A 22940-nucleotide genomic window follows, 5' to 3' on the forward strand; every position below is an offset into this window, starting at 1 on the left:
ACTAGCATTTGAATGTCTGACTCTTTGGGTAGCTTTCAATGCTGTAATCAATAGAGCTGCTGGATCACCTACAAGTGATTGGTTTTATTAACCAGAGCTGTGGAATCATGTAAATTGCAATATCTGAGAAATACACACTCTTCCTCTGTGTGTCAAACTGTGAGTTACTTTTGCTGACAGTGTGAACAGTACAAGTGGGGAAATAAAACTATCATAGGTTGTCTACAGTTGCTGCATGTTCATTTGTAAAGTGCACAACAAAGTAATTTAAATAAAAACATAAGAGTATTGTGACAACACATTTTGTGAAAATGTGCAATGAGGCTGCACCAGATAAATGTATGGTTAATCATTGGTGCCATCTTTTACTATTTGATAGATTACATTTTTGTGAACCTTAAGGCAGGTATTTTAATTACAAGGTCCCAATCTGCACTCTTCATAAATTTACGATGCTGTTAATTAAATGAAATTGATAATGTCACTTTCTGTGTCAACTAGAGTAAATCTAGTCAGTAAATAGAGAAAAAAATAATTATTCAAGAATGACTACATGTAGTCAATAGGTTTGTTAATACCTGTCAACAAATCTCAGGATATCAACTAATTGCAGAATTTTGTAACATCTGGCCCTAGAAATATAGATGAATTTTGCAAATGCACAATTTAGTGCATATGATCTGAAATATATGGAACAGAGGTTAAATTAGAAAATTAAAATGAGAATTTAAAGGGGCACCATCTCTTTGGAAAGTTTTCTATTTCTTTTCTAGTTGCAATTGTAAGTTATGTTAAAATTTTCCTCACGTCACACATACCTGATGTCTTTATAATGAAAATGCATAAGGTTCATCTGTCTCATCTTACCCAAGCAAAGAAATCCTCACAAAGTGTGCCTGTTATCCATTACTTTGATGCGCTGAAGCAGTGATACCTCCAGATGGCAGTATGTTCAGTTGACTGATGTATGAATGATTTAATCCAGTCAGGTCCAATATCACACCATCATTCCAAAAAAGACAATAAAAGTCCTGAACCAGCATTAACTACAGAATAGAATTCTTGCCACAATCCAGACTTTTAATAAATCTAAAGACAATGGGAACAATTTTCATCTGACAGCTGCCCATGCTGACAACTGTTTATGCTGAAAAACGCAATGATTGGAAGACAAAATTTTTTAAAAAATACTACAGCCCACCAGCTGTCCAAGGCCACGTAATTCAATTTTCGAGTGAGCCTCAAAATGGGCAGCCAGTGCTTCTGCCTGAAACAGGTGGGACCCTTAATAAAATATTTAAATCGGGGTCCCAAAAATCAGCGCCCTGGTTTCAAGACATGATGACTGAAATTGTTACGGGAAGATATACCAGAGCTAAATAATTCGTATGGTAACAGCTCCTAAACTAGTTTGAGCATGCACAACACAACAACAACTACTCCTCACAAAACATTCCAAGGCACTTCAAAGGAGCGATGGTATAAAAAAAAAATTGATACTGAGCCACATAAGGAGATATTAGGACATGTGACCAAAAGCCAGGTCAAAGAGGTAGGTTTTAAGGAGCATCTTAGGAGGAGAGAGGGGTAGAGAGGCAGAGAGGTTTAGAGAGGGAATTCCAGAGCTTAAGGCCTAGGCCGCCAATGGTGGAGCGATTAAAATCGGGGATGCGCAAGAGGCATGTAAAAGAATCAACTTTCTTATTTGTAATTATTAAAAATTGCTGCTGTTTTCAAAACAGGGATTGTTGTTGACTTTTGACACAGCATTACCTACTCGTACAATGAATTCCTCTCTCAAATGTGAGATGAATTCTATATTTAATGGCTTGCATCGTTTTATATATAACATAAAAATATGTATATAATTAAACATACACAGATGATTGTATGAATGATGTATAAAGGTATGGTAAATTGTTTTAGCTATTTTACTGTCATCTGATCGATCAAAATTTTATAAGAGATTAAAAATGGGGTTTAAGTAGACTGATGTGGCCAATTACCGCTCCATTAGTCTACTCTCAATCATCAGCAAAGTGATGGAAAGTGTCATCGACAGTGCTATCAAGCGGCACTTACTCACCAATAACCTGCTCACGGATGCTCAGTTTGGGTTCTGCCCAGACCATTCGGCATCAGACGTCATTACAGCCTTGTTCTAAACATGGACAAAAGAGCTGAATTCCAGAGGTGAGGTGAGAGTGACTGCCCTTGACATCAAGGCAGCATTTGACCAAGTGTGGCACCAAGGAGCCCTAGTAAAATTGAAGTCAGTGGGAATCCAGTATCTGGAGTCATACCTAACACAAAGGAAGATGGTAGTGGTTGTTGGAGTCCAATCATCTCAGCCCCAGGACATTGCTACAGGACTTCTTCAGGGCAGTGTCCGAGGCCCAACCATCTTCAGCTGCTTCATCAATGACCTTCCCTCCATCATAAGGTCAGAAACGGGGATGTTCGCTGATGATTGCACAGTGTTCAGTTTCATTCGCAACCCCTCATTAATGAAGCAGTCCAGTGGCTGGAGACATATCTAGCACAAAGGAAGATGGTAGTGGTTGTTGGAGGCCAATTATCTCACCCCAGGACATTGCTGCAGGACTTCATCAGGGCAGTGCCCTAGGCCTAATCATCTTCAGCTGCTTCATCAATGACCTTCTCTCCATCATAAGTTCAGGAATGGGAATGTTCGCTGATGATTACACAGTGTTCAGTTCCATTCGAAACCCCTCAGATAATGAAGCAGTCCGTGCCTGCATGCAGCAAGACCTGGACAACATCCAGGTTTGGGCTGATAAGTGGCAAGTAACATTCGCGCCAGACAAGCGCCAAACAATGACCATCTCCAACAAGAGAGAGTCTAACCACCTCCCCGTGACATTCAATGGCATTACCATCACCGCATCCCCCACCATCAAAATCCTGGGAGCCACCATTGACCAGAAACTCAACTGGACCAGCCATATAAATACTGTGGCTACAAGAGCAGGTTAGAGGCTGGGTATTCTGCGGCGAGTGACTCACCTCCTGATTCCCCAAAGCCTTTCCACCATCTACAGGGCACAAGTCAGGAGTGCGATGGAATACTCTCCACTTGCCTGGATGAGTGCAGCTCCAACAGCACTCAAGAAGCTCGACACCATGCAGGACAAAGCAGCCCACTTGATTGGCACCCCATCCACCACCATAAACATTCCCTCCCTTCACCACCGGCGCACCGTGGCTGCAGTGTGTACCATCTACAGGATGCAATGCAGCAACTCACCAAGGCTTCTTTGACAGCACCTCCCAAACCTGTGACCTTTACCACCTAGAAGGACAAGGGCAGCAGGCACATGGGAACACCACCATCTGCACGTTCCCCTCCAAGTCACACACCATCCCGACTTGGAAATACATTGCCGTTCCTTCACTGTCGCTGGGTCAAAATCCCCTGGTACCCCCTACCTAACAGCACTGTGGGAGAACCTTCACCACATGGGTTGCAGCGTTTTGAGAAGGTGGCTCACCACCATCTTCTCAAGGGTAATTAAGGATGGGCAATAAATGCTGGCCTTGCCAGCGACACCCACATCCCATGAACAAATTTTTAAAAAAGCTTGTCAGTAAACACTCCTGCATAGCTCCATTGTGGATAGAGACAGCAACTTTATTTGTTGCTCATAGTTTTGTAAAAATGTCATCACTTAGTCTCTAAATAAACCCCAATGTCGGCTTACAGTTGATTTTTGTTCGCAAGATGTGTGCAAAGAAGTTTTATATCCACCCACATCATAATTGCGCACAGAGATTGACAGAGAGATTTTTCACTTAGTGATACACAAAATCTGGATTTAAATTTATATCCTCAAGTCTGGAGTTCCTTATCAGAATACATATGAAGTTTACAACAAAAAAAACACTTTTAAGAATTCTACCATGTAGGGGACTGTGACTTACCAGCTGCATCTGTTCTCCTAGTTGCACCTTGGCTAACAGCCACTAATTGAGTTCCAATAGAAATTGAGGTCATTAGCATTGCTGTTAATATTGATTTTACGGTCCCCAGCCACAATGCCAACATAATGATTTTTGCTGATGATGTAAATCGGAGCCCACAACTATCCATCCAGATGCACATATGAAGTATCAATCTATTACTGCCTTCTAGACTTCATCCTGATATTGGAGATGGAACAAATGCATTATCATTGATCATTAAGATATGCTGGAATTGATTATTAAAAGCATGGCAACTGACAATAATTATTTTTAACTTGAACATATCAAGTGAAACTGGAACACTTTAGCTATCTGCAGTACCTAGGTTACCTAAGACCTGTCAATTCCAAGCTCTTATGGAGAACAGAGGCCAAATAGCAGTATCTGCACAACACATAGGGTAGAATTTATGTCTTTTCTGCGGGGTTACTGCCGATTTTCTGCCCAATTTATGGTGGGAGATTGGGAGAATCCCCTTTGAAAATTCTACCTCATAGTCCTTCAATCATGGCTGCATGGTGGTGTAAGTGGTGGTGGTGAAGGTAATAGTGGTGGAACGAATAGTAATTATACTGATAGTGTTCATGTTGATGGTAGCAGTGGTACTGCTGATCTTGGGAGTGATTGTTGTGATGTTACAGTTGAGGAGGTGAATATCAGACTCCCAAGTGAAAGTTACAAATGTTCCCACCCAGCTCCATTTATTTAGAAGAAAGTACCATTTTTACAAATTCGGGTGTGCCATAAATACCCTTTTGGATTCAGTGCCATCAGTTGCTCCCATAAGTGGATTCCACATCCCTCACTTGCAGAATAAACTCACAGTGCTTTATGTCTACTTATTAAATTGTGTAATCCAGAGTGTAAAACAATGGGAGTTGCTCATGATCTGAACTCGACATGTCTTTCACATGGGTCTCTTCAATCTTTACAAAAGCAGATTGAGAAAACACCTGGTAAGATGAGGCCACATATTAATCATTAAGCTGCTTTATTTCCCAGCAAGTGAACACAGCAACAGTTATGATTCGACCCACTTAATTCAATCAGTACAACTCATCTTGGTGTAATAATACACAATAGTGAATACATTACACTTCACCACATCAGTGGGTTGTCTCACTAGACTTAAATAAAATAACTTCTAACTACCCTTTTGCATTCTCCTGAGTCTGGCAAAAGCTTGCCCATACAACTTTCTGCTTTAACAAACTTGATCGAGTGCTTGTTCCTCCATTTCTGTTGTTTATCCCCTTATGTTCACAGCTCAAAGAGAGGGCCTAAGCCAAACATCCCCTGCTCACTGCCTGGGACCAGTGACCTCCCAATATATTACAGAGATTACTGAGCCAGGCTAACCAATTGCTTATTGTTTACAATCTTTGGGGAAAATTAGCATTTTAATCACGTTCCGTCTCAGTGCCCTTTTTCCAGACTTGTGTGAATACACTTTGTTTTAAACACAACTCTTAAATTCTAAATCCTTACTGTGGGAAAATGGTTGAAAAATCCCGTGGCAGCTATGTTAAAAATATTTTATATGTTCACTGGGATATTCGTATTTTCTCTTTGAAACTGTTGCCAGCACTGGGAAACGTATCCCACTTTTACAACAACTTCAATTTATATAGCACATTCAGAATAGTAAAATGTTCCAACATTTATATAGTGTATTTGGGGTTGTAAAACATCCCAATGTATTCCTCAAAGGAAGAACAATTTTTTAAAATATTTTTCTTCTTGGCAATGCTGGCAAGATTGAATTTATTGCCCAAACCTAGTTTCACTGAGAAGTTGATGGTGGGCCTTCCTCTTGAATTGTTGCAGTCTCTGTGCTGATGATGCTCTCATGATAGGTAAACTTAGAGGTGATAGTGTTCCTGTGACATTGCTGAGCATAATAGACGATTTAGGATAGATACTGAAAGCATGTTTGAAAAGATAAGTTTTGAGGGGGAAGAGAGATGGAGTTCTAGAGAGCCTAAAGGCTCTGGTACTTGTGATGGAATGAAGAGAAAGTGGAATGCACCAGGGTCAGAGTAGGAGGACTGAAAGATACAGGCGGGAATGTAGGGCTGGAAGGTCCAGAGGCAGGGAAGGATGCGACCATGAAGAGATTTAATCTGTTTAGGGATGGGAAGATAATGCATGTCAGTAAGGACAGAGATCATGGGCAATCATATCTTGGTGAGAGACAGGAAGTGGGCAACAAAGTCTGAGAAAACACTCAAATTGGTGTGGTAATAACTAACTGCTTTATTTCCAGACACTCTACAATATTCGATCAAAGAATAATCAAAGCAATATTAGAGAGATCTTGGAGTGTAATTGCTACAATGTGTTAACACCCGTTAAGAACATAGCAATATAAGAATAGGAGTAGGCCATTCAGTCCCTCGAGCTTGTTCCGCCATTCAATGAGATCATGGCTGATCCGTATTCTAACTCCATCCACCTGCCTTGGATCCATATCCCTTAATACCTTTGGCTAGCAAAAATCTATCTTAGATTTAAAATGTTTAATTGAGCTAGCATCTCCTGCTTTTTGTGGCAGAGAGTTCCACACTTCTACCACTCATTGCGGGAAGAAGTGTTTCCTGACTTCTCTCCTGAATGGCCTGGCTATAATTTTAAGGTTATATCTCCTGTCCTAGACTTCCCCACCAGCGTAAAAAGTTTCTCTCTATCTACCCTATAAATTCCTTTCAAAATCCTAAAGACCCCAATCAAATCACCCCTTAACCATTTATATTCCAGGGAATAAAAGTCTAGTTTATGTAATCTCTCCTCATAATCTAACCCTTGGAGCCCTGGTAACATTCTGGTGAATCTGTGCTGCACTTCTTCCAAGGCCAATATATCCTTCCTAAGGTGCGGTGCCCAAAACTGTACACAGTATTCCTACCAGAGCTTTGTATAGCTGTAGCAAAACTTCCTCCCCTTTATATTCTAGCCCTCTAGTTATAAAGACTAACATTCCATTAACCTTTTTGATTATTTTTTGTGATCTTTGTACATGACCTTAAATCTATTTGGACTTCCACTGTTCCTAGCTTTTACCATTTAAAAAATACTCGGATCTATCCATTATTGGTCCAAAATGGATGACCTCACACTTACCTGTGTTGAAATCCATCTGCCACAGTTTTGCCCACTGGCTTAATCTATCAATGTCTCTTTGTAATTTTATGTTCCCCTCTACATTACTTACAATGCCACCAATCTTAGTATGTCATCGGTAAACTTGGATATATGGCTCTCTATTGTGTTATCTAAGTCATTAATAAATATAGTGAATAGTTGAGGCCCCAGCACAGATCCTTGTGGGACACCAGTAGTCACTTCCTTCCAATTTGAGTACATACCCATTATCCCTACTCTCTGTCTTCTACCGCCTAGCCAGGTCAACAATTTGCCTTCAATTCCATGAGCTTTAATTTTAGCTAACAGTCTTGTATGTGGAACCTTATCAAATGTCTTCTGGAAGTCCATATAAACTACATCCATAATATTCCCCTGACTACTACTTTAGTTACTTCCTCAAAAAAATCAATTAGGTTTGTTAAACATGATCTACCCTTTACAAATCCATGTTGGCTCTCTATAATCAACTCAAATTTCTCTAAGTGCTCAGTCACTCTGTCCTTAATTATAGATTCCAATAACTTCCCTACAACAGATGTTAGACTAACAGGTCTATAATTTTCTGGTTTCTCTCTCACACCTTTCTTAAATAATGGTGTTACATTTTCAGTTTTCCAAACTAAAGGGAAAATTCCTGAATCGAGAGAGCTTTGGAAGATTATTGCTAAAGCACCTGCAATTTCCTCCCTGCTTTCTTTAAAACCCTGGGGTGGAAACCACCAGGTCTTGGGGATATGTTAGTTTTTAGTACCATTATTTCCAATACTGTTTTCTTGCTTACTTTAACTTTAGTGAGTTCCAGTACTTGATTCACTATTAGTTTCCCTGGAATGTCAGGTATATTATCCCCTTCCTCTACTGTGAAGACTGACACAAAGTCATTATTCAACAAGTCTGCCATTTCCTTATTTTCATCTGCAATATTACCCACAGCTGTTTTTAAAGGACCCACATTACTCTTGACTACCCTTTCTCTTCTAATTGTAAAAACTTTTTGTGTTAATCTTGATATTCCTTGCAAGTTTATTTTCGTATTCATTAGGGGCCGATCTAGTGTTCAGTTAACTATATGTAAATACCATACATATCAATTTGGTTGATACATATGTGCATTGTAGGCTGCCTGATGTGGCAGATGTCCCCTGGGGCAGCTGTGTTAACCTTTACTTCTACGGGAACAGCTGTCTCTATTCCAGATGTTGTTCTGCTGGTCATTGTGCAGCAGATGGTAACACTTTGTGACAGCCTGTCTTCTGAAGTGGAGGCGACAATGACAGGTCTCCTCTGCCATGTCAGGTGCTTATGGAGAGGTCTATAAATGTAGATCACAGGTTAATAATGGCTGCAGTCAAAACACCTCAGGTGTCATGGCACCTGAACTTGTTGTTTTCTCGTGAACTTGTCTTCTTCTTCTGAATTATGCAGGGCTAGGGGAACCATCAAAGGAATTCCCATCCTCACCACTTTGTATGGTGTAATTTAAATGGCAGCAGCAAACAATAATAATGAAGGAGAGTATTGGCAGAAAAAAAACAAAAATTACAAAAATGGCCAACTACCGAACAAAAGCAATGGATGTACAGGGCGGGGAGGGGGCGGGACCGCCGGGAGGGGGCAGGAGAGGTGGGAGTGCCAGGAGGAGGCGGGAGTGCCAGGAAGGGTGAGAGCGCCGGGAGGGGGCAGGAGCGCCGGGAAGGGCGAGAGCGCCGGGAAGGGTGAGAGTGCTGGGAAGGGTGAGAGTGCCGGGAGGGGGCAGGAGCGCCGGGAAGGGCGAGAGTGCTGGGAAGGGTGAGAGCGCCGGGAGGGGGCAGGAGATGAGGGATTGCCGGGAGGAGGCAGGAGTGCCGGGAAGGGCGAGAGTGCCGGGAAGGACGAGAGCGCCAGGAGGGGGCAGGAGATGTGGGAGTGCCGGGAGGAGGCAGGAGTGCCGGGAAGGACGAGAGCGCCAGGAGGGGGCAGGAGATGTGGGAGTGCCGGGAGGAGGCAGGAGTGCCGGGAAGGACGAGAGCGCCAGGAGGGGGCAGGAGATGTGGGAGTGCCGGGAAAAGTAAGAGCGCCGGGAGGGGGCAGGAGATGCGGGAGCACCACGAGGTGGGGGCAGCGCCGCAAGGAGGCGGGAGGGGTGGGAAGGGATGGGTGTGCCGGGAGGGGGTGGGAGCACCGGGAGGGGGCAGGAGCGCTGTGAGGGGGGGCAGCGCCGTGTGGAGGTGGGAGGGGGAGGGAGGGGTGGGAAGGGATGGGTGTGCCGGGAGGGGGTGGGAGCACCGGGAGGGGGCTGGAGCACCACAAAGAGGGGGAGCGCCGCAAGGAGGCAGGAGGAAGCAGGAGTGCCGGGAGGGGCGTGGCCTCAGTTCCATAACCCTTTTGCAGAGCATGAGCAGCCAACCACCTCTGGTGATACTGGCTCTCAGGTTGCACCGAGGAGAAGCACTGGAATTGAAGAGAGGTATGTGTAGCGTCCCAGGTGAAGCACAGTGTTAAGAAGGAATAGGTTGACTTGTGTTCACTTCGTTAGAATGCAGTAGAATGTGCACTGATGTCACGCTTTGTTATTCATGGCGTTAGACTCATACAGAAAAGGGTGCACTTATTTGGTGCTGACTTAGTCAGGTGATGATTATTGCCACAGCCATGTTGGTTGAAAACGGGTTGATGTGTTGTCATGTTCTAGGATATGCCCTTAGGGAATGCCATACACGCTCCTGAGAAGCCCTTGGTGAGTGGTGATACTTTCCTGGTGTTCTCACACTGTCAGAAGCAGTGAAAAGCAAGTCCAGGTCTGTGTAATCCAGGGAAATCCAAATCCACAGAGTTAGAGGGCATTCTTCCCCAGAAAAGTTTTACATTATAAATTTCTGGTAAATTTTAAGAATTTTTATACTTCACAATTGCAACCAATGAATTACGTTGAAGTACTGTTATTGTGTAAGCACGGTAACCTACAACACGTTAACAGATTGTTAATCTAAAAAATGGAAAAGCAAAGTGACATTTAAATTTTCAACTGATCTACTGGACCATCATTTCCCCAAAAGTAACTCAACAGTCATTTCCCATGTCCAGCCTCTCACCCCAGTTCACAGGGCCACTCTTCCCCACACTGACCCAGTTCACAGGGCCACTCCACCCCACACTGACCCAGTTCACAGGGCCACTCCACCCCACACTGACCCAGTTCACAGGGCCACTCTTCCCCACACTGACCCAGTTCACAGGGCCACTCTTCCCCACACTGACCCAGTTCACAGGGCCACTCCACCCCACACTGACCCAGTTCACAGGGCCACTCCACCCCACACTGACCCAGTTCACAGGGCCACTCCACCCCACACTGACCCAGTTCACAGGGCCACTCCACCTCACACTGACCCAGTTCACAGGGCCACTCCACCCCACACTGACCCAGTTCACAGGGCCACTCCACCCCACACTGACCCAGTTCAGAAATATTGGCCCCAATATTTATGGGGAGGTGGGGAGGGAGCGTGGGAGACTTGTAATGGCTGGGAAAACCGGTATTGCTGAACTTGACGGCGGGACCTCATTTAAATTTTTTTAGTCCATTTCCTATCCGGTAGCCAGATTGAGAGGCTGGCTGGCTGTCGGGCGGGAATGCCTATGGCACCAGGCCGCAGCCGAGGAGCGGAGAGGAGGGATGGAGGGAGGGAGAAACCATAGGTCGAAGGGAAATCGTGGAGGGAGGGGCAAGACATTGGGGTGGGGGGGCAGGGAGAAGATTGCGGGCTGGGAGTAGATGTTGGCGGGGGTGCCGGAGAGGTGGTCCGGGAGATTGGGGGGTACCGATCGCGGTGGTCCGAACCTGGGGAAGGGGGGGAGTGGTTGACAGATCGCAGGGAGGGAAGCAGGTTTGCTTGGGGGACTGGGGAGAAGCACTCCTGCTCCTCCTGGCCCACAAGCAGTGCTGGAAATGCACTTACCTGCTGGATCCAGCAGTTCTTGCCTCCCTTCAGCTGCTGGGTTTCTCAAGCCCTGGGAAACCTGACCTGCAGCCATTAAGTTTAAAACTGTATGAAAATTTGAGGCATGCAGCCTTATTAAAATATTTAAATGATGGGCCTGCCTTTAGAGAGTAGGTTAGTCGCTCGTCCCCCAACCTGCCTCCATTAAAACCAAGAGTGGATGCATTGGAGGCGGGTTGGGATCGAATTTCCCCTTTTTGAATTTTTAACCTGCCCATCCTGGGGTGGGGGGGGGTTAAAACTCCCTCCATTGTAGCCCATCCAATTCCCTACCCTTTCACAGAGCCACACCCTCCTCCTCAAATCTGGAGCAGGACTAACTCTGAGGAAATTCCCAGCCATTGTTTTATGCTATGTAATGTGCAATGTATCATCAGGGCTACAGATGTACGATGACTGAATAAATAAATTGCATTTTTCTTTCCAGACGGTAAGAATCTGAGGTTAATCTTTACACACAAGGTCACTGTAGATTAAAATCTAAAAAAATGAAAAATAAATCCTTACCACCTCGCAATGAATTGAAGTTGAGTTCTTAGCTAATCCTAAAGGAAATATGTGATAGTAGATTGAAGACCACAGGGAAACAACTCTGCCTAATCTTTCAGAGTTTATTATTATATGAGAGATAAATTTTATGAAGTTGCCCCCCTGACATGGAGCTCTACCCCCCCCAGGAGTGCATATTGGGAATTCAGGTGCATGCTAATTGTCGGCAATTCAAGCTAACAGCATTTTGGATACCTGGTCTGCATGTCAGCATTTGCTGGCAAAAAATCAGCGTGGATCAAACCCCTTTCCCCTCACCATTACGCCTAATCAAAGTGGTTCTGGCCTCTGCAAAGGCAGGAATTCTCACAAGAACAAGAGTTCCCACCTGCAGCATGCACTGGCTGGCATCATTTCAAATAGCAGAATGGAATCAGGAAGGAGGGGAGAGCAGAAGCTGGGAATGATGCTTTGGGAGTGGGGGTTGAGGAGGGAGAGTGCCAGCACTAATTAAGGGAAAGAGACTGCTAGAATTAAATGAGAGAGATGGAAAAGGTGCCAGTACTGAGGGGGGAGGAAGAGTCCCAGCAGCAACTGGAAGGGGGCGTACACTGCCAACATTATCTGAGAGGGGGGAGAAGCACACCATTATTAACCGAAGGGAAAGGAGGGTTTAGAGGGCCAGCATTAATAGAGGGGCAGGGGAAAGAATGTAACCATTAACTGAGAGGACGCGGATGGAAAAAACACGAGTAAACTGCCAGTATTAAGTGAGTGAGGGGGAGGGGAAGAGTGCCAGCATTAACTGAGAGAGAAAGAAAGTGCCAGGCTGAATTGGGCGAGGGAGAAGAATAGTACCAGCTTGAACTGTGCTACATGGGGTTAGAATGCCAAGTTGAATTGATAGGGAGAGGGAGAAGAGTGTCAGTTTGAACTGGGAAAATTGGAGGAACCAATTTTGTTGGTTTCCTGCCCCAAAAATAATATACCCAAGTTCGCAATCATGTTTTGGTTTTTACAGCGATCCACCCACCAAGTCCCCACAGAACTAATTTAAATTTTCATGAGTCAAGCATTTTCTACTTACCTGCTGCTCACCAAACCTGCACGCTTTAGACAGACTTGGCTTTTTAAAGGCTGCACTCTAATTTGCAAGCACAACCCAGCACAGTACTCCCGTTGTGTATGGGATGTGCACTACAGAACCAGCCGACCCTGCAGCTTTTCAGAGTATCGGTGGACGCAGATCCTGGCTCACTGGTCCAAATCCAGAGTAATTTGCCTCGTGGAATTTCGGAGCCTCTCTCAACCAAGCTTTATCTGAGGTGGGTAAATAAAACAGTCTGGGTCTGAAATTCCATGAGGGTTCAACTGGTCTCTCACTGTAAAGCTGTGGGAGACCAGTGGAATCCCAAGGAAATGATTGAAAACAACCATTTTTGCTGTTTCCCATTGGGCTCCACAGGTCTCCCTCTTGAGTTAAGTTGGAAGAACAGTGGAAGCCCACTGAATTTCAGTCCTTTATTTATTTTCTAGGATCCAATCAGAAATACTCCATTGTTATTCACAAACGTCTTTCCAAATTCTTTCAATGGCGACATATCCCCCACAACAAGTATAATCTATAACTCACTGTGAGCAAAACCATGAGTTCTGTCAGTACATAATGGACCAATAATGCAGCCCAATGTCATGCCACTGGCCATATGATGGCTTTGCTGGATAATGTGGGGATAATGATCTTGCATAATTTATGGATATTCTGAGTGCATCTTTCATTACTCGCAGGGAGTGTAAGGGATGCATTGTGAGACACCAGCAGCTGGTGAAGGGAAACATAGAAACAAAGAAAATAGGAGCAGGAGTAGGCCATTAGGCCCTTTGAGCCTGTCCCACTATTCAATATGATCATGGCTGATCCTCCATCTCAATACCATATTCCCACTCTCTCCCCATACGCCTTGATGCCTTTTGTGTCCAGAAATTTATCTAGCTCCTTCTTAAATATATTCAGTGACTTGGCCTCCACAGCCTACTGTAGTAGAGAATTCCACAGGTTCACCACCCTCTGAGTGAAGACATTTCTCCTCATCTCAGTCCTAAATGTCCTACCCCGTATCCTGAGACTGTGACCCCTCGTTTTGGACCCCCCAGCCAGGGGAAACATCCTCCCTGCATCCAGTCTGTCTAGCCCTGTCAGAATTTTGTATGTTTCAATGAGATTCCCTCTCATTCTTCTAAACTCGAGTGAATACAGGCCGAGTCGACCCAATCTCTCCTCATACGACAGTCCTGCTATCCCAGGAATCAGTCTGGTGAACCTTTGCTGCACTCCCTTTATGGCAAGTATATCCTTTCTTAGGTAAGGAGACCAAAACTACACACAATACTCCAGGTATGGTCTCACCAAGGCCCTTTATAACTGCAGTAAGACATCCTTGCTCCTGTACTCAAATCCTCTTGCAATGAAGGCCACACACCATTTGCCTTCCTAACTGCTTGCTGCACCTGCATGTTTGCTTTCAGTGACTGGTGTACAAGGACACCCAGGTCCTTTTGTACATCAACGTTTCCTAATCTATCACCATTTAAATAATACTCTGCCTTTCTGTTTTTCCTTCTGAAGTGGATAACTTCACATTTATCCACATTATTCTGCATCTGCCATGTATTTGCCCACTCACACAATTTGTCTAAATCGCCTTGAAGCCTCTTTGCATCCTCCTCACAACTCACGATCCCACCTGGTTTTGTGTCGTCAGCAAACTTGGAAATATTACATTTGGTTCCCTCATCCAAATCATTGATATATATTGTGGATAGCTGGGGCCCAAGCACTGATTCCTGCAGTACCCCACTAGTCACTGCCTGCCACCCTGAAAAAGACCCATTTACTCCTACTCTTTGTTTCCTGTCTGTTAACCAATTTTCAATCCATGCCAGTATATTACCCCCAATCCCATGTACTTTAATTTTGCACACTAACCTCTTATGTGGGACTTTATGAAAGGCCTTCTGAAAATCCAAATAAACCACTTCCACTGATTCTCCCTTATCTATTCTACCAGTTACATCCTCAAAAAACTCCAGTAGGTTTGTCAAACATGATTTCCCTTTCATAAATCCATGTTGATATTTTCTAAGTGTCCTGTTATTACATCCTTTATAATAGACTCTAGCATTTTCCCTACTACTGATGTTAGACTAACTGGTCTGTAGTTCCCTGTTTTCCCTACTACTGATTTTTTAAAATTTGCTCATGGGATGTGGGCATCGCTGGCAAGGCCAGCATTTATTGCCAATCCCTAATTGCCCTTGAGAAGGTGGTGATGAGCCGCCTCCTTGAAAGGCTTTGGGCTAACCAGTCTGTAGTTCCCTGTTGTCTCTCCCTTTTTTAAATAGTGGGGTTACTTTTTCCACCCTCCAATCTGCAGGAACTGTTCCATAATCCATAGAATTTTGGAAGATGACAACTAATGCATCGACTATTTCCATGGCTACCTCTTTTAGTACTCTGGGATGCAGATTATCAGGCCCTGCGGATTTATCGGCTTTCAGTCCCATTAATTTCTCCAGCACTATTTTTTTACTGATACTAATTTCCTTTATTTCCACCTTCTCACTAGTCCCTTGGTTCCCTAGCATTTCTGTGAAGTTATTTGTGTCCTCTTCTTTGAAGACAGAACCAAAGTATTTGTTTAATTGCTCTGTCATTTCCTTTTTCCCCATTATAAATTCTCCCGTTTCTGACTGTAAGGGACCTACGTTTGTCTTCACTAATCTTTTTCTTTTTACATCCTTGTAGAAGCTTTTACAGTCCACCTTTATGTTCCTTGCAAGTTTACTCTCATACTCTATTTTTCCCCTCTTAATCAATCTCTTGGTCTTTTTTTGCTGAATTCTAAATTGCTCCCAGTCCTCAGGCTTGCTACTTTTTCTGGTAAATTTATATCACTCCTCTTTGGATCGAATACTATCCTTAATTTTTTTTGTTAGCCATGGTTGGGCCACTTTTCCTTTTGTGTTTTTGCGCCAGTTTTGGCTGCCTGTTGTGTGCTGAGTGTCTTCCAAGAATGGGGAATGGGCACTCTGCATGGGTAAGGATGTAAAGGGCATAGGGAATGTAGGCAAGCGGCATTAATGCCATGGCTGTTGTTGGGTGGGGGGGGTGTGGGGGAGGGTTATAGTTAAGGTCGGTCTGAAATTTTGATTTCACACTTTAATTGCTACCTCCTTTTCAGTGTCATTATGAGATAGCCACCTAATTAGCATAAAAGTCAAGGGGCACTTAACATTAGGGCAGGCCTCAGGCCTCCACACCAACTTTTCTAGGGCACCCATGATTGTATTATCAACCCCAATGAAACACTTATTATAAAAATCTGTTTTCAGTACAACAGATTATAAATTAGTAGATTATTTTATCAAGTTAGAAGTATGAAAAACCGATAATTCTGGGCTGTTATATTTCACAGCCAACTGAGAATTGATAGGTCTGTTCAACAATTAGGCTGGATTTTTTGCAGAGCATGTTAAAGATGAGACTACAAGAACTTTAACTTTATTCACTCTCTTTTATTTTGTTTTTTTTTAATCACTACAGCAGTTGGTGGAGAACAAGAGAAGTACACATTGGAAATATAGACACATAGCAGGAAGCTGCCTTAACACAAATTGTGACAGTGTATTGCGTTGTCCTGTTTTTACCATATGTTCTATTTCATTCGGTTACTAAATATGCCTTTTTTTTAAAAGCCTTCCAGTTAAGTCTTTTTGCTATTTTGCATTTGTCATCAATTAAACTCTGCTATTGGTAAATTTGCTTCTTTTTTATGTATTTCTCACTATTTGATCAAATTCTACGCACTTTTTGACCTGATTAATTTTTCAGAATGTGTTCTAACCTAACCTTAAAAGCCTAAACTCAGAAAACAGCCAATTGGAAATTACCATTGGCTAATCGTGTGTGCACTGTGAAGCGAGGGGGGGAGGTGGTTTAAAATCTACAAATCTACCCCTATATGTTAAAAGCCCTACCTTATGTTTGAAAAGCATTATCTTAAGTTTCTTTATAATCCCCATAATGGAAGTTCTGTTCAACAAACAACTTTGCCAAATCTTCTATTTATTTTATGGGCAGAATGGCTCTTTATATCTGGTGGACGACGATATATCACAACAAATAATAATACAAGTTTGGTACAGGTATGACTGAAGCATTTTATATTTTCTTTTACCAAAATGCTTAAAGTTAAAACTTTCCAGCTGCATTGTTCTGCTTATTTTTAAAAAAAATAGATTTTGCTGTCGTGCTTCAATATCAGCACACTGAGCAGAGGTTTGGCCATGGGGAAAAAATAACCATGACTCATCTTGATCAGTGTCCAATCCCATCTCTTTTCTCGCTTGCTGCATCAACCTCCTGTCCCTTCCTACTTACTACCCAGGCATCCACTCTCTGTTTGCAACCCTGCTTTCCATCCTTTTCTTCTTTCCTGCCCATTGCTCAGGTCTCTTTTCCCTTCACACTCATTGACTTGGTCCCTTTCATTTCCTAATTGTTACTTAGAGTTCTTTGCCCTTGCTGCTCAGTGTCCAGACTTTCTTCCCTTTCCCACTCACTACTCTAGGCTCCTCTCACTATTGAGGCCTTTTTTCTTTCTCCCTTGGCTTCCATTCCTTTTTCAGTACCTAGAAAGGCCCATTCTTCCTTTCTACCAGTTATCCAGGCCTCATCTTCCATTCTCTCCATAGAAAAGATAGGAGAGAGAAAGGGCAAGAGGTCTGCACAGTGGCTGTTAAGGGAAAGGAAAAATGTTAAATGTCATTGCTGCATTCTCCTGACCATCTTAACTTCATATATGATTTTTCTTCTGATTACGACTCTGTGAAGTGCCCTGGGGTGTTTTTCTATATTAAAGTTACTTTATAAATGTAAATGTTGTTGATGTCATTATCGTCGTCCACCAGATATAAAGAGCCATTCTGCCCATAAAATAAATAGAAGATTTGGCAAAGTTGTTTGTTGCACAGAACTTCCATTATGGGGATTATAAAGAAACTTAAGATAATGCTTTTCAAACATAAGGTAGGGCTTTTAACATATAGGGGTCGATTTGTAGATTTTAAACCACCTCCCCCCCTCGCACTCCGCCCAGCAAGAACGTTGTGGGCGGGGGGCGGGGTGGGGGGGGGAGTCACACAGCATTCCTGATGCCTTCCTATCACCCACCATCTTAATTTACCTCAGAACAGTAAGAAGACAGTTTAAAAAGGAATGGGAGTAAAGTGGATCTAAATAATAGTATAAATAATGGTCTAATATTTCAAAGTTAAAATCATGCAAAACTGATAAATTTTGTAGAATTTTGACATGGTGATATATTTGTTTATAAAAAAATATTTTTTTTAAAAAAACACTCTAATCTTTCACGTACATGTCAGACTATAATGTCAAAAGTTTTGCAGATGTCTTTCAGCAGTTGACCAGTGCTCTAGGATTCGTACTTTCCAGTGTATTAACAGGCTTGGCTAACCATGGCTGTCATTATGTCCCCCTCCTGTGTGCCACTTCCTGTGTAATTTATGCATGGATTTTGCCAAGATTTGACAACTTTCAGGATATTAACATAAAATTAGACTGCAGTGTTGAGCAATGGGTGGCATTAAAATTAACGGCAGCTGAAACGAAAAGAGCAGAAATGTCTCTTGGGTTTGAAAGGAAAATGCTCAACAACAGGATAGGAGAGGACACATAAGAAGACTTAGAGAAGCTTACAATACATGGGAAATCATTTTAAATTCTTGATTATGATTACTATTTGCTTGCAAATTAGCACATCAATTAATAAATTGCCTTTGATGGCAATGAAACTTACACTTGGAAAGTTACGCAGTGAAACGTGCATTAAAATTAGATCTGTAAGTTTGTCAATGTCTGTTCCACACAGATTGCTCATTGAATGCCATTACAGGCTGCTTTGGAAATGATGTGCGTGTTAATAAGCTGGGACATCTGGTTACCAGGTTTTTTTCTGATTCATTAACTGACATTACTGCTGTGGCCAGAGGGGATCAAAGTAAACCCTGGGAGGGTTTCTGCTGCCCAGGGATGGACCTTGGTGTATGCATCAGTCCTTTGACCTGGCTAAACTTTCTAAATTTTTGCTAATGATTACTGTTGACATTACTTCTGTTGAAATGGTAAGTGTAGTGCTGAAAAGGTTTTGCCATGGATCAGTATTTAGAATTGAGGCATAGATGTGAAGCACTTCCTTATTTAAGATACCTTTCGTATCATTTTTTAAATTATTATTCCAATAATTAAAACGTCTTTAGCAACTGGAGTTATTTTCCTGCAATGAATAGGTGCTTAAAAATGAAACTGGCATTTCAAGAGTTAAGTGAGAGCAGAAAATTATTAAAGGTTTAAGGAATTAATGATCTCTAAAGCTGGATCTGGCAAATGAAATCATCATGCAGCCCCATCAAGTGATGCTTTTGCACTGCTCAAACAAATGAAACAGTTCTAAATGCTCTAGAGAGAATGATTGAGCAAAAGAAATCTGACTTGATAATACATGTTGAGGGATGAAATGGACAATGAAGTTTCCATATGTTGTTTTTACGCAGTAATTAGAAACTGTCACACACCGTTTCGTTTCTCAGTTTCCTTGAGCTTATTTGCATGTACAAGGCTTCCATAAATGAAACTCTGAGCCACAAACTGACACCCGGTTGGGATTTGAGACAGTGACATGCACACACCTCATGGACAAGTGGCCAATGGCAGGTAATGTCACAGCCAAAGCAACAAACCAGCCACTGAAGCCATAGGTCAGATTAAATCGGCATACCATGTCCTAAAATTAGATCCAGAGATCACAATAATTATTTCTGATAACCAGCATCCACAAACTACTGCAACTAAGTTTGACCCAGCTGACTGACTTATAACTAACACCATGAATTACCATTAAATTCTTTAGCACTCATTTGACAGCTAATGCAACGGCTGCACATTTGTTCATTATAACATGCTCATTGTTACAGAAATAAATAACAATTCATGCTGCAGATTTCTGACTCTGACTCTAAGATAGCAGAGCAGGGGGAGAGGAGACTATAAATAAGGAGATATTAACCTCTGAACTGAGTGGGTGTCCACAGGAGACAAAGCAATGGGTTGTAGTGCTGGCAGGAATGTCATTCACAGTGGCACAGCTGTTGGAAAAGGCTGTGCTGGTATCTGCGGCATGTTGAAGTGTGAAGAACAAAAATGAATCCTATTTCTCAGGAGAGTCCTGCATATGTCATGTATATTGTCCCATTAAGCCAATCCATTTATCAACCCACTGAATGCCAATTAAATTGCACAGGATGGTGCAGGTATATGGTGGGCTGTTGGTGCCAAACTTTATTACAGCTGAGGCATTCTGGCACAATACATTTTGCACATTTTTGAAGGTGATAGCTGAGGCTTACAAAAAAAAAATTTGCTGCCAATACAAATGTCCTCGGAGTAAAACTTCCGAGAGCTAATGTCACAAAGTCACAAGCAACTTAGCAAAAACAGTATTACTCGTAAATGCCATTGGAGGCTTTTGTAAGATTTTTTTCATTCAATTTACCTCAGATGAAGATGTCAGGGCACAAGTCCAAGTGGTGCCAAATTACTTCACAGCATGGAAATTAAATCAGTGTAATTTCATCAGGATGATAAAACAGAGTCTGCAGCAATTTTTTTTGCTGGATTCATTGCTGCACTGCTGGCTCTTTGTGCCACAGCTGAGCCATTGCTGCCATCAGAGGCAGAGAACAGGATCTGACTGGAACTTGCCATCTTTTCATACAGTCACAGTTAATATGGTACTATAATTATCATTAATATCTACATCAGTACAGTTCAGATATCAACTATTCTTCCAGTTCTTTGTAACAAATGGATATGCTTTTTCAGACATGATTTTCTATTATTCTCGCATGTCTGTAGTTAAGTTATCAATGACATTCTCATAAATATATAAAATATTTAAACCTACAGAGTTCGGCAAACAATCATTCACAGCATTAGCTGCTCAAAATGTTTACAAGTTTGAGTCCTAAGCCAGTCTGTCACTCAAGTCCACTTGACACTATTGGGCAGCGGTTTCTCTGCCACATCCCTAGTTGGAGCTCTTATTATGATAGTCAAGCAATTTACCTCAGGGAGTGAATAAAATGACGTTACTCACCTGCTTTGCTTTGGCTTCTTCATCTGTTGGCGTTGATCTTCAAGGATAGTGGAGACAAAACAGTTGTATATTGCTGTTACTGGAAAAAAAAGAATATAAATTCAAACCTAATGTGATGTTAGTCTAATTCTGCATCATAGATAATGTCTGCATAATCCTGAGAAACAGGCCTGCATCAATGTAGGGCATACCACTGTAATATGGGTAGATTTAAATTTCTTAATAATAGATATCATGTTAAACCATAAATGATACACAGACCATTTCTACCAGTTAGAGCTTTCAATCTCAGGCATAGTAGCCCAGAACCTGAGAGAATTCCTAGTTTCACAAATAGAAATTCCATTCTGCTTAAAACATCAAAATGGGTGCCTATAGTTCTTACAATGACATGTCATTCACAGGAAAAAAATTTAAAAGTCTAAGCCTGTCATCATCATACATTGGTATCAAGGTATTTATTGGTACTAACATTACAAAATGTGGAATTTTTTTATAAAACATAAGAACGAATGGATAATTCTCAAATATGACAACATATTTCACTAAGTTTTCCACACATGTCAGTGCTAATTCCAAAAGCCAGTTGAAATCTAATTGTATTTATGTAATATTTTTATTTCTTGGAGACTAGTTGATATACTGGGTTAGAATCTGGCTTTTCACTTTTGAGATCTAGATTCGAAACAAGCCCAGACTGATAAGATGAAAATCTCCTGCCACTTGTCTGTGATTATGGTCCATGAAATGAGTTTAAATGCTTTCAATCCCACTCTGAATGGGCTTATGCCCACAAAATTGCCCCTAATTCTGCACTAACATGGCATTTTCATACAAAGAGGCCATAGCACAGCTGGTGTGGGAAATGGAAAATGTCACACTGGTATGTTCTCCTGAGGTTGAGGTTTATGTATGCTGCTGAGGTAGATTACAGGAACTTTATTCCGCAGCTAAATATGTTGTGCTTGACCTGTGAGTGATTGACACTGGGAGCCTAAAGTGGAAAATGTTCTATTTCCCAGCATTAAAAGTTCTTGCCTAGATGAGCAAAAAAAAGTCATGAAAAAATACTGCTCTTTCTCGCCTTTGTTAAAGTAACTGCATAAATCAAAGTCTTTCTTTTCTCTCTAACTACTTGCAGCGTAGGTTCCCTCCATGAAGAATCTCGACTTTTTAAAAATGATTTTTTTTTCTGTGTGTATGTTTATCTCAATGCTCTCTCGTAATCCCATGTCTGTGTCTTCTATTTCTCTCCTCATCTTTCTCAGTTGTCTTTCTCTTCTTCTGCTTTTTGTGCCTGTTCTTTTCAAGAAGATTGGCTCTCTCTGAATGAACATGCATTCAAAATCACACCAGACCTCAATACAAATTCACACCGGGGTACAAAATTTCTGCCCAAATTTGCAGATATGAAAATGTGCAAAAAGATGTGCCCTGCACACCTAAATTTACAGTAATCAGACTCTATATTCATTTAATTTTAACTGGATTACTTTCTTGCTGTTTTGAATTTAGAGACGGAAGAAACAAGAAACATTGGCTAATTCTCGAGAAGTGCAAAGAGGAGATGCTGCCGTGGATGGCAAATCTTCTATTCTATAGTGAAAAATATTGGACAGTTAGTTGATATTTTATATATTTAAATAAGAAAAGAATTGTAGGTCATGATTTGAATTGTAAAACAATGAGAGAGGGTTTGGGGGGAATATTATATCACCAGTCTATTTTTCTCCTGTAAACAATTTTACAACACCAATCGATCGACAGTTCCGACGGGCCACAGCGAAAAATCGCATAGACCTCCTCAGGAGACTAACACGGGACGCAACCAACAGAGTACCCTTTGTCGTCCAGTACTTCCCCGGAGCGGAGAAACTACGCCATGTTCTCCGCAGCCTTCAACATGTCATCAATGACGACGAACACCTCGCTATGGCCATCCACACACCTCCACTACTCGCCTTTAAACAGCCACCCAATCTCAAACAGACCATTGTTCGCAGCAAATTACTCAGCTTTCAGGAGAACAGCGTCCACGACACCACACAACCCTGCCACGGTAACCTCTGCAAGACATGCCAGATCATCGACACAGATACCACCATCACAC

At 42.2% G+C, this 22940-nt stretch overlaps 2 long non-coding RNA genes across 5 annotated transcripts in view; one reads left to right on the top strand and one right to left on the bottom strand.

The window, feature by feature from the left end:
• The window catches only part of LOC137323324 (uncharacterized), a 115932-nt gene that overhangs the window by 87010 nt on the left and 5982 nt on the right, over positions 1–22940 (bottom strand). The window contains exon 2 of the long non-coding RNA XR_010963348.1: positions 20831–20909. This is a non-coding gene — a long non-coding RNA (uncharacterized lncRNA). The remainder of the gene's footprint in view (positions 1–20830; positions 20910–22940) is intronic.
• Positions 1–22940, top strand: part of LOC137323323 (uncharacterized) — an 85159-nt gene that overhangs the window by 60489 nt on the left and 1730 nt on the right. For 2 of the 4 annotated variants that reach the window (XR_010963346.1, XR_010963344.1), the window contains exon 4: positions 16201–16377. The exons of 1 other annotated variant lie outside the window; for it this stretch is intronic. This is a non-coding gene — a long non-coding RNA (uncharacterized lncRNA). Of the gene's footprint in view, positions 1–16200; positions 16378–22940 lie in introns of those variants that run through there. One more of the 4 variants, XR_010963345.1, reaches the window with a different exon arrangement.

This window comes from Heptranchias perlo, chromosome 7 (genome assembly GCF_035084215.1).
Source record: "Heptranchias perlo isolate sHepPer1 chromosome 7, sHepPer1.hap1, whole genome shotgun sequence".
In the NCBI taxonomy this organism is placed as follows: domain Eukaryota; kingdom Metazoa; phylum Chordata; class Chondrichthyes; order Hexanchiformes; family Hexanchidae; genus Heptranchias; species Heptranchias perlo.